This window comes from Cryptomeria japonica, chromosome 10, assembly GCF_030272615.1.
Source record: "Cryptomeria japonica chromosome 10, Sugi_1.0, whole genome shotgun sequence".
NCBI lineage: Eukaryota > Viridiplantae > Streptophyta > Pinopsida > Cupressales > Cupressaceae > Cryptomeria > Cryptomeria japonica.
This window is the reverse complement of record NC_081414.1, coordinates 852,142,518-852,156,202: the sequence shown is the minus strand read 5'-3', so window position 1 is coordinate 852,156,202 and position 13,685 is coordinate 852,142,518. Positions and strand designations below refer to the sequence as shown.

The window sequence follows — 13,685 nt, the reverse complement described above, 5'->3', positions numbered from 1 at the left end:
AAATTAAATACAACAAACTTTCAATCATTGATCTATAGCTTGTCTGATCTGCCAATGGAGATTCATCATTTTTGCTTAATTTACACCATGTTACAATGGGTGTCTTAGTTGGATTGCAATCTTCCATCTAAAATTTCTTCAAGATTTCTCTCACAGACTTGGTTTGATAGATAAAAATACCTTTGTCAATCTGGGTGATCTGCAAGCCAAGAAAGAATCACAAGTCACCTAACATGGACATTTGAAATTCATGTTGCATAGCTTCTACAAACACTTTACACATCTCATTGCTACTTCTTATTATAATATTAACTATCAACTATGACAATTTACATCATATTTGTATGCTCTGTATTCACCTCCATAAGGTTGGCCAAGGCATAGCTCATCACAAATCAAACAAAAAGAAGTTTGCATCGTTATCATACAACATGATGTGTACAACTTTCTATGTTGCATTAGGATCATTCATTTAGTCAGCTTGGACTTTGTTGTATTCATCTTAGCATAGAGAATCTACCCCATTTTGTCATTGTCCAATAGCATTCAATAAATAGTTGTCTAAGTCAATTTATGCAAGTTCCTAGAATGCACAGTTATGCACACCAAAACAATTTCCTTCTAGATCTTTAAATTTGGACCATTGATTCTCATTGTTTGATAAAAAACATTTAGTTGTTATTGCCACCATGCAAGTTCCACATGCCACATCACATTAGTGTCAACACAATCTCCTTGGGACTTTATCTATGTCATATTTTCAAGGACATGTGGCGATGGGAAGCAACATCACAACATGACATCAACATCAACATACATCATCAAAACCTACGAGCCAACACTTTCTTTACTTCTTTGGACTTGTGGCAGCTGATCGCTCATCGCAAGCCTTTCCTGGTGACATCACTTCACCATGTGAAACTATGCTTTCTTCTATCCTTCTAGCTCTGTGGACCCTAGCACAACACATGACAGTTTCTCGCAACATCGTCGGCTAACATTCTATGATTACATCCAAACCATGAGGATGTAGCTCAACTATTTCTGTGACAGTTTTAGGTTGATTGCAACATCACAGCCTCCTCTAGTGGTCAACCTAAACTGCTGTGATCATGCACTTGGTAGTTCATCGCAACATCATAACTTTAGCCAGCAGTCTGTCCTGGCCACTACAATCTTCCACGTAACACTTCATGTTAGCTCCCATGGTTCCATCGCAACTTCGCATCCTCTTCTGACGGTCTGTTCTAATGGTTGTGATCTTGCACTTGGTGGTTTATGTCATATCGACATGCACTCCAAGTTGGATGGCAAAAGCATGTTTGCCTTTTCTCACTAAAACTATATTCACTAAACTATATAAATACTTGATACCACCATCATACTACCAATGCAGGAGATAAATAGTCAAAGCCGTTACCTGCGTACTCTATTTCCTTTTTCACATAAACTCTCTGTTATGCCTGTGCATACTATCTCTACACTCTATGTCTCAAAGACGTATCCTTTTGACATCAATGACAAGATTATTAAACTAAAAACAACACAGATTTTCTCAATATTACTTTTTGTATGATTTTTCTAAAATAGAAATGTTTTTATTAATAAAAAATAGAGTTTTCATTCTCTTACTATCTTACAACCTAAATCTTCACAAAATCAATTGAACATATCTCTCCTTTAATGTTTAATAGAACCACAAACTATTTGCACAGCTAATTCTAGTTTCTATTTTGAAATAAATTTATCCACAACACGATCTTCGAATTTCTTACAGACCTTTTTTGAAAATTTCATGGTTATATATAAAGACGAAGTGAAAAAATATAATGGAATATTTAAATCCTGTTTGGAAATAGGAAGGACTTATATAATCGATTAGATGTTAACAATCTATCCTTCCTTGCTATTCTCTATGTATATTGACAAGAGAAATAGCCACTACTAACGAGAATTAAGGAATTCTGTAATTGTTGCATTTGACTCTCTATATTATTTGAACGCCAAGTCTTTGAAAGATGTATGCAGATGTTTCTGAAAATAAATCTCATCTTTATTTAATAGCATTGTCACGACCTCAGACATTGATGGCCTATGTCTGGCAGAATCTTGTATGCATAGAAGCGCAATATTTATCACCCTCGACACCTCTTCTTCGCTATACCCTTCTATCTCCTTTTCACTTTCCATTACATCTAAAACCTTGTTATTCTCGTATAGGCTCCAAACCTGCCATAGGTTTTTCAAGCAAATGATCAAGATTTTTATGGGAGAGAATGATGGGATTAAAGGATTAGAAGAATGTTATTGGAATTTTAAAATACCCATTTAAGAAGATATTCCATATCAGGTGGTTGCTTCAAGTTAATGCTTTTTCTACCACTGACAATTTCAAGAACCACCACACCAAAGCTATAGGTGTCAGCTTTCTCTGTTAATTGCCCATGGCTAGCGTATTCAGGAGCCGTGTATCCTCTGAGAAAATCCATAAAATCGATGTTACTATCTCTATTGAAAACTTTGGGATTAGAAAAACAGTACATAAAGTAGGAGTTTCCTTACATTGTTCCCGCAACTCTTGTGCTAACATGAGATTTATCATTCGGAAGTAGTCCGATCAGCCCAAAATCTGCTATTTTTGCCTGAAAGTTGTTGTCAAGTAATATGTTGCTTGATTTAATATCACGATGGATGATACAGACATGGAATTCCTCGTGGAGATAGGCCAGACCACGAGCAGTGCCCAAGATAATGTTGAACCTTTCCTTCCAACTCAAAAGTCTTTTATTTTTTCCTACATGTAGGGCAATTCGCTAGACTTTCAAAGCCTATCATGTTTGTTGTAACAGAAGAAACAAACAAAAGAGGGAATTTCAGGAATAGCAAACCAAATAATATTCTGTCAAGGCTGCTATTGGGCATGTACTCATAAATCAGGAGTCTTTCTTGGCCTTGTCTGCAACATCCGAGTAAACGCACCAGATTTCTGTGATGAACATTGGAAATGAGTTTCACTTCGCTTTCGAATTCAGAAATTGCACGGGTTGAGTGACCTAATGTCAGCTTCTTTACTGCCACAACTTTGCCACTTTCTAACGTACACAGCAAATTAATAATAGTTTACCTTAAATACTTCACCAAATCCTCCTTCTCCAAGCTTATTTGCCTGATCAAAATTGTTGGTTGCCATTTTCAGTATCTTAAACTCAAAATCTTCTGGCCCACGGAGTTCCGTTGCTCCTTCAATATCCGCTGTTCCATAGATATGTTAAGATAGAATTGATTTCCAAGGCTTTTGCTTCATATTGTATAATATATAAAATTTGGCCTTTAACAGTTTACCTTTTTTCTGGCGTGGCCGCATTATATGCTTCCGGAAGACAAGAAGACAAGTTAGAAGGCCAAGGAATACCCCTCCCACTACACCAATTATTATCGACTTTCGAGAACTCGCCCACTTCTCTGAAAAACAAAACCGAGAACACTTCAACCGTGAAAAAATCATCGTAAACACTAACAATTTCCCAAATTGTTAATCAAACTTGCTTCTTAGGAAAACTCTCAAAAGAGCTAACAAAATTGAAGCTCTTCAATTGAATATAATTAAATTCTAACCTGTTGGTAAGAAACGTGCCAAGTCGACAGTCGCATTGCTGAGGAAAAAGGGTTCGGAACTGTATCGCAAGTAGCAGCCGGCGTCTATAGCCCGTCCCTCGGAGTGAGGAAAACACTTATTTATGTTGCCCTGAGCAATCTTGAGGCAACTTTTGCGGGAATCCTCTTGAACTAGGGAACGCAAACAGAAGGCAAGTCCATAGATAGTGGTATTAGACGGCCCTTGTCTAGTCTCCGCAGCAAAATAATTTTTTAGGCGAGGAGTTGCAGTGCAAAGATCACCTATCAAACTTCCAACAGTTGCCAAAATTGAACTGGGATTGGCGGAGTAGACATCACCGCAAATCGGTTTTTGTGTGATATCAGTGTATAGATCATAAAAATTGTAACTCTCGTAACGCAGATAACGGCTGTCGTAGTATGCTGTGGCGGACACACCGGAGCAGTTGCGAGTTTGGTTCTCTGCAACCTTTAAGCAGTTAAGGCAATCGGCAGAGGACTTATCCTTCCTGCACTGCACCAGAAGGTATACTGAATCTGTTGTTGCCTCTGTAGATGTCTCCTTGTCTGTTGTAGCAAATCCAGATTGAGCAACTTCTTTCACCACAGATGCGAGGGCGGAGTTCAAAACTTGCTGAAAGAGGGTTGCGTTGTTGGGGAGGCTGGTACTGCATTGGTACGACAAAAGTGTGGTCTCTGGATCTGCTCTAATGGGGGCCATTATTAATATGGGAAATAAAATAGTAAACCTTACAATATTCTCCACTTCCCAGTGTCTTACAGCCATGGCTCTGGATTTTTCCATTGATATAAGAGAGACGCTTAAAACTGCTAGAATTCCTGAATTGTTTTGATAAAAGAAAAACACGAGATTATTATATAGACTTTCAAATTGCTGGGGAGCCATCTATTTTCACGAATATTCCTGCTCTAACATTTATTTCATTCAAAGTCAAAGAAATGGAAATTAGACCACAAAACCACTACATTATTACAGTTAAATATTTTGAGAAGTCAATAAGCTTTAGTTCGTTTCTTCTTCTGAGTTTAGAAAGAGCAAATAAAAGTGAAGATTAAAAATGTCTGAACCTTATCAGAGAAAGCGAACAAATTTTTTTAAAGTTTTTTTCGGCTTGTCTTACCATTTTAATATAGTATTTGATGTTTAATAATGGATGGGCGATAAGGCATCACTAGTTTTAAAATGAGAGAAAACTTACAATTTTGTTAACAGGCTGGGGCAGTCGTATCGACCATAATATATTGGAGGAAAACTCAAAATAACAGAGTTGAAGATGGTATTTAGCTCTTTGAAGGCAACCAAAGATTAGTGATAATGTTAGATATATAAGTAGGATTAGGATTATAATTACAATTTTTATTTATTTATTATAAATTTAGGATTATAGTTATTACTAAAATTAAGATTAGATTTAGAATTAAAATTAAGATTATATTTGTGTTTATGATTAAGGTTAATGTTAGAATTAGGATTCGAGAACGAGTCAAAATTAAGGACAAAATTAAGGTTAAGGTTAAAATAAAAATTAAATAGAAATAGCTCTTCAAATAAAATGTGTTTAAGAATAGTTTTTGAAATATTAATAATGACATCATTTGGAATAATTTTAAAATGTAAGATGACATTATTACAATATTTAAAAAATTATTCCAAATGATGTCATTATAAATAATTAAGAGATATTATACATTAAACATGCTCAATTTTAATTGTGCTAGTCACAATTGCCTACCAATCAAACTTGGAATCAAAGTCAAACCTATAAACTATAATCTTTAACCCCTACTAAAATTGGAATATATTAATCATACAAATGTTTATTGATCACAATTTAGAACTAACCTACTTCTAAGTTAGAAGTAGGCGATATTTTTCACAAGAAGTCGAATTGTGATATTGCAATTAGATATCAACTGTGTAGTTTTTGATTCAAACGCATTGGCCCATGATTCATGAGTAGTGGTTCATAAGAGCCCTTCTCTCATGAGAATGAATGGTACACTTAGCACTCATTGCATCTAGGTGATGCTCACATAGGTGAAGCATTGGGCCATCTTTGGAGGTCACCCATCCTAGTACTACTCCAACTCGAGCACGCTTAACAATGGAGTTTCCTCCAAGGTTAAGCCCAATCAGCTTGCAACCCCATTTGCAAAACCTTTAGCAAGTGTTGTGCCTTATGAACCATTCATTATAGAACCCCTTTTAGCTCATCAAGTGAGAATTAGCTATGTCATGCCAACTCATCTATTAACTGAATTGCACAATCTCTTAACTTGCATCAATGACAAATATTTATTATTGCAAATCATACTAAGACAAGTTCTACCCTCTACATGGTACTTGTTTATTATGACATTGAATATTTTTGCATTATAATAGAATTTTTTTGGATAGATTATTTTCATCTAATTTAATCAATAGAATAATATGGTTGACTATTTTTTTTTTCTTAAAATTGTATTTCAATCATTTTGTTGTAATCAACAACAAAAAATTAATTAAAAACATATTTCTAAATATTCTTACTAATAAATTAATTATTGTTGTCACTAGATAGAAAAAAAGAAATTATATATCATCATTCATTTTTAAATAATATTACGAAAAATTCTTCACACTACATGGTACTTGTTTTTTTATGATATTGAGACTCTTAATATTATAATAGAATTAGTTTTGGATAGATTCTTTACATCTAATCTTGTTATTCAATTAATATGGTTGACTTAAAATATATCTTCTTAAAAGTTACAATTCAATAATTTTGTTGTAATCAATAAGCTAATTTAAACTTTTTTTTATATATTTACTAATAATTTAATAATTACAAGAAGATACAAACATAAACTAAAATTGATTGAAGCATAAAGCATAATAGACAAAAATGTTTCAGAACTAGTCCAAAAGTTGTACTGCTTGTTCACGCCCTCAGGGCATGATAATTTTAACTTGTCTACCAAATGAGCTAAATGATCGCTGTGCAACTGGCCGGTGAACATGCCCATGAGATACCTGATTTACCCGTCAATTAAGTGTTTTAAACTTGCATTGAGTCTACTATGTTGTGATAGGTCCCAAATGATCATGGTATGGGATCACTGAGGGGTGAGTTTCTAGAAAATATTCTCCCAGTATCCGCTTTGCCTGTGAAAAAATATAACCCAATATAATCTCCATGAATAAATTTAGTTGCAATATGCACAAATTTCCCATAAGACTGAACCAATTCAAGGCAATTTGATAGAAAGATCCACAGACGACTTGTGATGGAAAAAACAAATGGGGAGATGGTGCATGTAATACATGTCCACCTGTGAGCTCTCTGATTGAATCCTCTACTTCATTGTAGTTGAGCACGAATGCTCTGTAGAGATGATCCTGATTGAAAGGGCCTGAAATAGGGAACTCCCTTTTTTCAACTGCTAGCTTCCTTCTGTAGTTGAATTGATGATATGCCCTATTGGTTGTGCTCACCGATGTTGCCATCGATGAAGAAAAATCGAGAAGCCTACAATAATAAAGGTGATGAAGAAAGCCAAGTGTGTGAAAAATGACTCTATCTTGGGAGAAATACGAACTTATCCTAGTTTTGAGATGAAGTCTACCAACTATTGATTAAAGAGATAATACAATGGATTAATCTTCAATCGAAAATCTCAGATAAACACATGTGAAATTACTGTTGAGCGTTACGAGCAATGCTGAAATCGATGAAATTTTTTACAAGTCCCAAATCAACAAAGTTTACAAATGATTTGAATTTTATTAATTTGTCTCAATTTATTTTTGAAGTTAAATAAATAAATAAATTATTAATTTTTAATAATAAGACATACCAAAGAAAAAATAAACTCCATGACTAGACTTTTCTTGTCCTACTAGTTGCCTTGCATATTCATATGAAAAATCTAGTTGTCTTCTGCAAGTGTCGGTGTCTCTTTTCTGTGCATGGGGTCTTTTGAGGACTGGTGTTGGGGTTTATTTGTCTCTAGTGATCGTTGATGTGGGGAGGTGTAATGGTCTTTCTTCGGATGTGCATGCAAACCAGTCAGTGTCCTTTTATGTTGGCAAGGGTTCAAAGATTAAAAACGTTAATGGCTATTTGTCGCGAAGCTAGGATCGTCCGGTGTTGGTTATCCCTCCCGAATCTATTGTGGAGGATTTCGCATATTGGAGTAATTATGCCTTGATATGCACATTCTTGGGGATCCACATTTCTCTGCCAGCATTGCAAGCCTAGATTATGTGAACTCGGCAGGTTAACGGGGGTATGGAAATCATATTAGCGACCAGCAACTACATCATGGTTGCTTTTTCCAATATGGCGGATAGGAATCGGGTTTTTGAGGGAGGACCCTATTTTTACAACTAGGTTGGTTTGTTTATTAAATCTTGGCATATGGGTTTTAATTTTGCTAAATATCTACCTTCGTGGGTTCTAGTTTGGGTTCGTCTCACGAGGCTACCATTAGAATTTTGTAGAGAGGATATCTTACGTCGGATTGCTGTGTTAATTGGGAAGTCGGCTACCATTTCTCAATAAACGCTAGATAAAAAACTAATTTCATTTGCTTTTATTTGTATTGAGGTGGATTTAAATAACCCTTTGCCAGATTCTCTAGACATTTGTTTAGGCTCAGCTTCCTGGGTTCAGAAGCTAAGTCCTACAAGTCTCTTCATTTTAGATGTAGAGTTTGTCATGAATATGGACATCTTCAGTGTTAGTGCCCCCAAGTTTCTAGATCTTCTATTGGTAATAATTCCTTTAAGTCCTTGCTTGTAGAGGGTGATAAGGGGGAGAAAGGTAAAGCTCCTATTTCGGAAGGGGATTTTTCTAGGGAGGGACTTTCATGCAAAGGTCCTAGTACTGGTATAGGATAGGTTACCCTAATCCAAGAACACCCCAAGGACCCTATAAATAATACAACACTCCAAGGGTTAAGGAACATCAGTTTTACAAGTCCCACATCCCTTTCTCTGAAAAAAAGACTACCGGAACAAGGTCTCTTTCATTTACCGGTACAAAGTTTCTATGGTCAGCAATGGTTTGGTCCCTTCTCCAAGGCAAAAATGACTATTTAAGGTTTTATTAGAAGTCCCCTAGGTCAATGAGACCCCCTTAAATCATTTAATTTAGGTTTCGTTTACTAGTTTGGGTAACTGTTGCAACAAGGCCTACAAAACCTAGTAGTCCTGCCAGATCGGTTTTCCATACTTCACTTGTTATTTCTCCAAAATACCAGACAAAAAATCCTGTATTTGGATACCCTTTTAGGTGTTATAAAACATATCCTAAGGGTTATTACCGGTAGGGAACACAAGAATCCAAACCCTACTTTGGTTAGGAGACTGGTATAGCCCAATTAGGCCAATTTTACAAAAGAGTGTATAGACATAGACCTTAACTCACCAAAAAAACTCAAGGAATACTCTTAAGCCATTCAAAATACACTAATTCCTAACTCTTAGGCCATGATCAGACCTTTAACCCCTGATGTGAGACCTATTTGCTTACACTTGGTGGTGGCCACATGGAGTTGCCCACCTTAATGCATCAAACCGTCACCTCCAACTAGTCCTAACCTATAAAAGGCCTTTAAAATCCTAAAATACATTGGCCATAATTGCATCCCCCTCAAATCCATGAACCACCAATGAAGGATCAGCAAGGTAAGGTCATTTCTTTGCAAAACCCTAGACAAAACCGTAAAGTCTAGACCACTTCGAGAAAGTTGTCGATTTCTTCCTTGTCTTGGCTAATTAGGACCTCAAACTTGATGCATCTGAAAGGTGATTGTCCACTCTAACACATCCCACTAGTTTCCTAATTCCAAAACAACAGTATAGTATGGTATACCACGTACAATAACGCAATTGCACGAAATTCTCATAAATATATTACTTCAATGATGTCAAAGTTTACAAAGTCATTCCCTCCTCATTATCTCCTCCCAGTGGTGATTGGAGATGACACTTTATACCTTCCAATATGTTTATCAACCACCTTTTGAACCGAGGTGACCATTGGAAAGAAGTTGCTATTTGCAACCAAAAGTTGTCATTAAAAGTTGTCAACAAAGTTGTCAAGTTTAAGCAACTTTTGACATATGTTAAATCCGCTTACCTAGAGGTACTTCAACATGTTCTACAACTTTCTAAGACATCTCCAACACATAAACACCTATAAAAATACTCAACCAAGTACCCCTAGACCCATATAACCATTGTGGCTTATCAATTTGCCAAATCCATACCATTGGGTAACAAGGTGAGGTTTATTACAAACAAATCAAACATCAAACAAACAATAATACCATATTACATAGATTGAAAGGTCACATTCTCATGTGTTTCCTTTAGCCTTTATTTCTCTTATTATCTTAGTCATGAGGTGTTCCTGCACCATACTCCTGAGGTGAATGAATCTCAAGTCCACTTGAGATGAGGTCATGTAAATGTGGTGCCATCCTTCTTCATTTGATCTTCATCCAACCAAATGGCTTCAAAGTCTTCTTTTCATTTCCATGTGACCAAGTATTGTTTGTACTCATTGTTCCTGGTCTTCTTTACAATCTTGGTGTCCAACACTTTTTCAAGTTTAGGTGACTCATGTTTGGGAAAATCTATATATGTTGCTTCTTTTAGGACCTGCTGTGAGTTACCTGCATTAGAGTCACCTTTAAAAGGAGTTAGATCACAAACATTAAAAATAGGAGATATGCAAAGGTCTGATAGTAGTTGAATTTCATAAGCATTGGTGCCAAAATTCTTTAAGATTTTATATGGTCCTACTTTCCTTTGCATGAGCTTAGTGTGTTTTCCCTTGAGTAACCTTTCCTTCTTCAAATTTGCCCAAACCAAATATCCAACTTGAAACTCTACCTCTCTCCTTTTCTGATTTGCATGTTCTTTGTATTTTTTTGATGACTTTTGAAGTTGTATTTCGACTTGCTCATGAACTTCTTTTATGGCTTCAACAAACCTCTCACCATCTGTACTTATGGGATTTGTATGGGGTAGTTTTCTCAACTCCAATACCCCTCTTGGATGCAACCCATATACAATCTGAAATGGCGACTTCCCAGTGCTTCTGTTTACAGTGTCATTGGAGGCAAACTCTGCCCGAGGTAAGATTGAATCCCACTTTTCACCATGCTTCCTTGTAAGACATCTCAACAAATTCCCTAATGATTTGTTTACTACTTTTGTCTTCCCATCCGTTTGTGGATGATAGGCTGATGAGAAAGACAAATTGGTGTCAAGTTTCTTCCATAGAGTTCTCCAAAATAAGCCAACAAATTGAACATTCCGGTCAGACACTATGTTCAATGGAAGTCCATGAATCCTTGCTACTTCTCTGAAAAACAAACCTTCTATATAAGATGAATCACTACTACACTTACATGGCAAGAAATGTGCCATTTTACTAAACCTATCCACTATCACAAATACACTGTCAAACCCTTTTTGATTCCTAGGTAAACCCATTACAAAGTCCATTGACACACTCTCCCATGGTCTTGAGGGAATGGGTAAGGGTTGATAGATACCAACATTGGTACTTCTTCCTTTTGCCTTTTGGCAAATGGTGCATGTATCTACAAATTTCCTTACATCAACCTGCAATTTGGGCCAAAAGTAGTGCCTTCTTACTAATTCAAGTGTCTTGTCCAAACCAAAATGACCTACCATAGGTCCACTATGTTTTTCCTGATGATGTTAGTCTTCATTGAGCACTTTGGTATGGACAATTTCCCACCTTTGAAAAAGAAGTCCATCTTGGATCATAAAATCAGAAAACTCCACATGATATCTTTCACCAAATTGAGCACATGCCTTGTAAATCTCCTTAAAGTGCTCATCTGCAGCATACATGTTTTTCATTGCATCAATCCCAATGCTTTCTAATTGGATTTCAGATATGATTAGCACTCTCCTACTCAATGCATCACCCACTTTTTTGGCTACTCCTTTCTTGTGTTTTATGGAAAAGGTACAGGCTTGTAGGGATTCTACCCACTTCATATGTCTATGGCTAAACTTTTATTGGCTATTAATAAAACTCAAGGCTTGGTTGTCAGTATAGACCACAAATTCCTTTGGTAGCAGATAGTGTCTCCATTTTTTCAATGCCTGAACTAATGCATACATTTGTAGGTCATAAGAAGAATATTTTCTCTTTGCCTCATTGAGTTTTTCACTAAAGAATGCTATAGGTCTGCCTTCTTGGCTTATGACTGCTCCTATGGCCACATGACTAGCATCACATTCAATCTAAAACACTTTGTTAAAATCAGGTAAAGCAAGTTAAAACATTTTATCATCCCTTCTCCTCTTCCTGATGATCTTCCTTTGAAATTTGGCCTTCTACCTCTTAAGTTGCCTTTGTGGTTGCTGTCATTTCTTGAGGAGTCTCAACTACTCTCTCCTTGGAATTCTAAATTTTATCCTCTTCCTCTGAAGTTTCTCCTTCCTCTTAGGTGCTTACCCCTTCTTCTACTGCTCTACTCTTGTCTTCTTTTGAGCTTCTCCTCTACTTTTAATGCTAATTGATAGCATTTATGAACACTGTCAGGGCACAAGAGGTTCAATTGTTCTTGTATGTTCCACCTTAGGCCATTTAGATATCTTGCCACTCTTTCACTTTCATCTTCAACCTTCTTAGACTTTATACTCAACTTCTAAAATTCTTCAGCATAGGCACACACATCTATCTCTTTCTATCTAAGATTTTTCCTTCTCTTGTGTAATTGGACTTCATAGTCCTCCGGTACATATACTCCCTTGATCTTTGTAATCATGTTATTCCAAGAGGTGATCATTCCTCTTCCCTCTTTCACTCTTTCTCCTTGCATTAAATTCCACCATGTCAAGGTTGCTCCCTGCATTTTTGACTTGGTAATCTTCATCTTTTGGTTGTCAGCAATGTCTTCACATTCAAAGAAGTTGTTTAAGGACTCTATCCAATCCATCACCCCATCGACACCGATCTTCCCACTGAAAATAAGAAGTTTTGATTTCTGTTCCATGGTTCTCCTCTCTAAAGACTTGAAGGAATTGACCAGGTACCTATTCTCTGCAGGAACTTCCTCTTCTTCATGCCCTTGTGGGTTCCCCTCTTCTCCCACTTCCTCCGATCCATTAGGTCCTCTCTCTAGCGTCCCTTCCAATTTCTCAACCAATCTTCTAAGCCGATCATTTTCTTCTCTGTTCTCTTGCACCATCTTGGCAAGTTCCACACCTGTCATCTTCAGAGGCATTTTTCTAGCCTCACCCTCTAATTCTTCTGCTGACATGTATTGTTCTTCTTCCCAAAAGGATTCCTCCTTCGCTCTGGTACTAATCTAATGCAAAGGTCTTGGTATCGGTATAGGATAGGTTCCCCTAATCCAAGAATACACCAAGGAACCTAGCAATTACATAACACTCCAGGGGTTAAGGAACATCAATTTGACAAGTCCCACATCCCTTTGTCTGAACAAAAGACTACTAGAACAAGGTCTCTTTCCTTTACTGGTATAAATTCTCTATGGTGAGCAATGGTTTGGTCTCTTCTCCAAGGAAACAATGGCTATTTAAGGTTTTATTAGAAGTCCCCTAGGTTAGGGAGACCCCCTTCAATCATTGAATTTAGGTTTCCTCTATTGGTTTGGGTAATTGCTGCAACAAGGCCTCCAAAACCTAGTAGCCCTACCAAACCGCTTTTCCACACTTAACTCATTATTTATCCAAAAGACCAGACAAAAAATCTTGGATTTGGATACCCTTTTGGGAGTTATAAAACATATCCTAAGGGTTCTTACCAATAGGGGACAGAAGAACCCAAACCCTACTTTGGTTAGGAGACCGGTATAGCCCAATTAGGCCTATTTTACAAAAGAGTGTATAGACATAGACCTTAACTCACCAAAAAAACTCAAGAAATATTCTTAATCCATTGCAAATACACCAATTCCTAAGTCTTAGGCCATGATCAAACCTTTAACCCCTGATGTAAGACCTGTTTGCTTACACTTGTTGGCATTCTACACTTACATGGGAATGG

At 36.6% G+C, this 13,685-nt stretch overlaps 1 pseudogene; it reads right to left on the bottom strand.

The window, feature by feature from the left end:
- Positions 1–1,992: 1,992 nt before the first annotated feature.
- Positions 1,993–12,936, bottom strand: LOC131859339 (cysteine-rich receptor-like protein kinase 2; annotated as a pseudogene).
- Between the last annotated feature and the right edge of the window lie 749 nt (positions 12,937–13,685).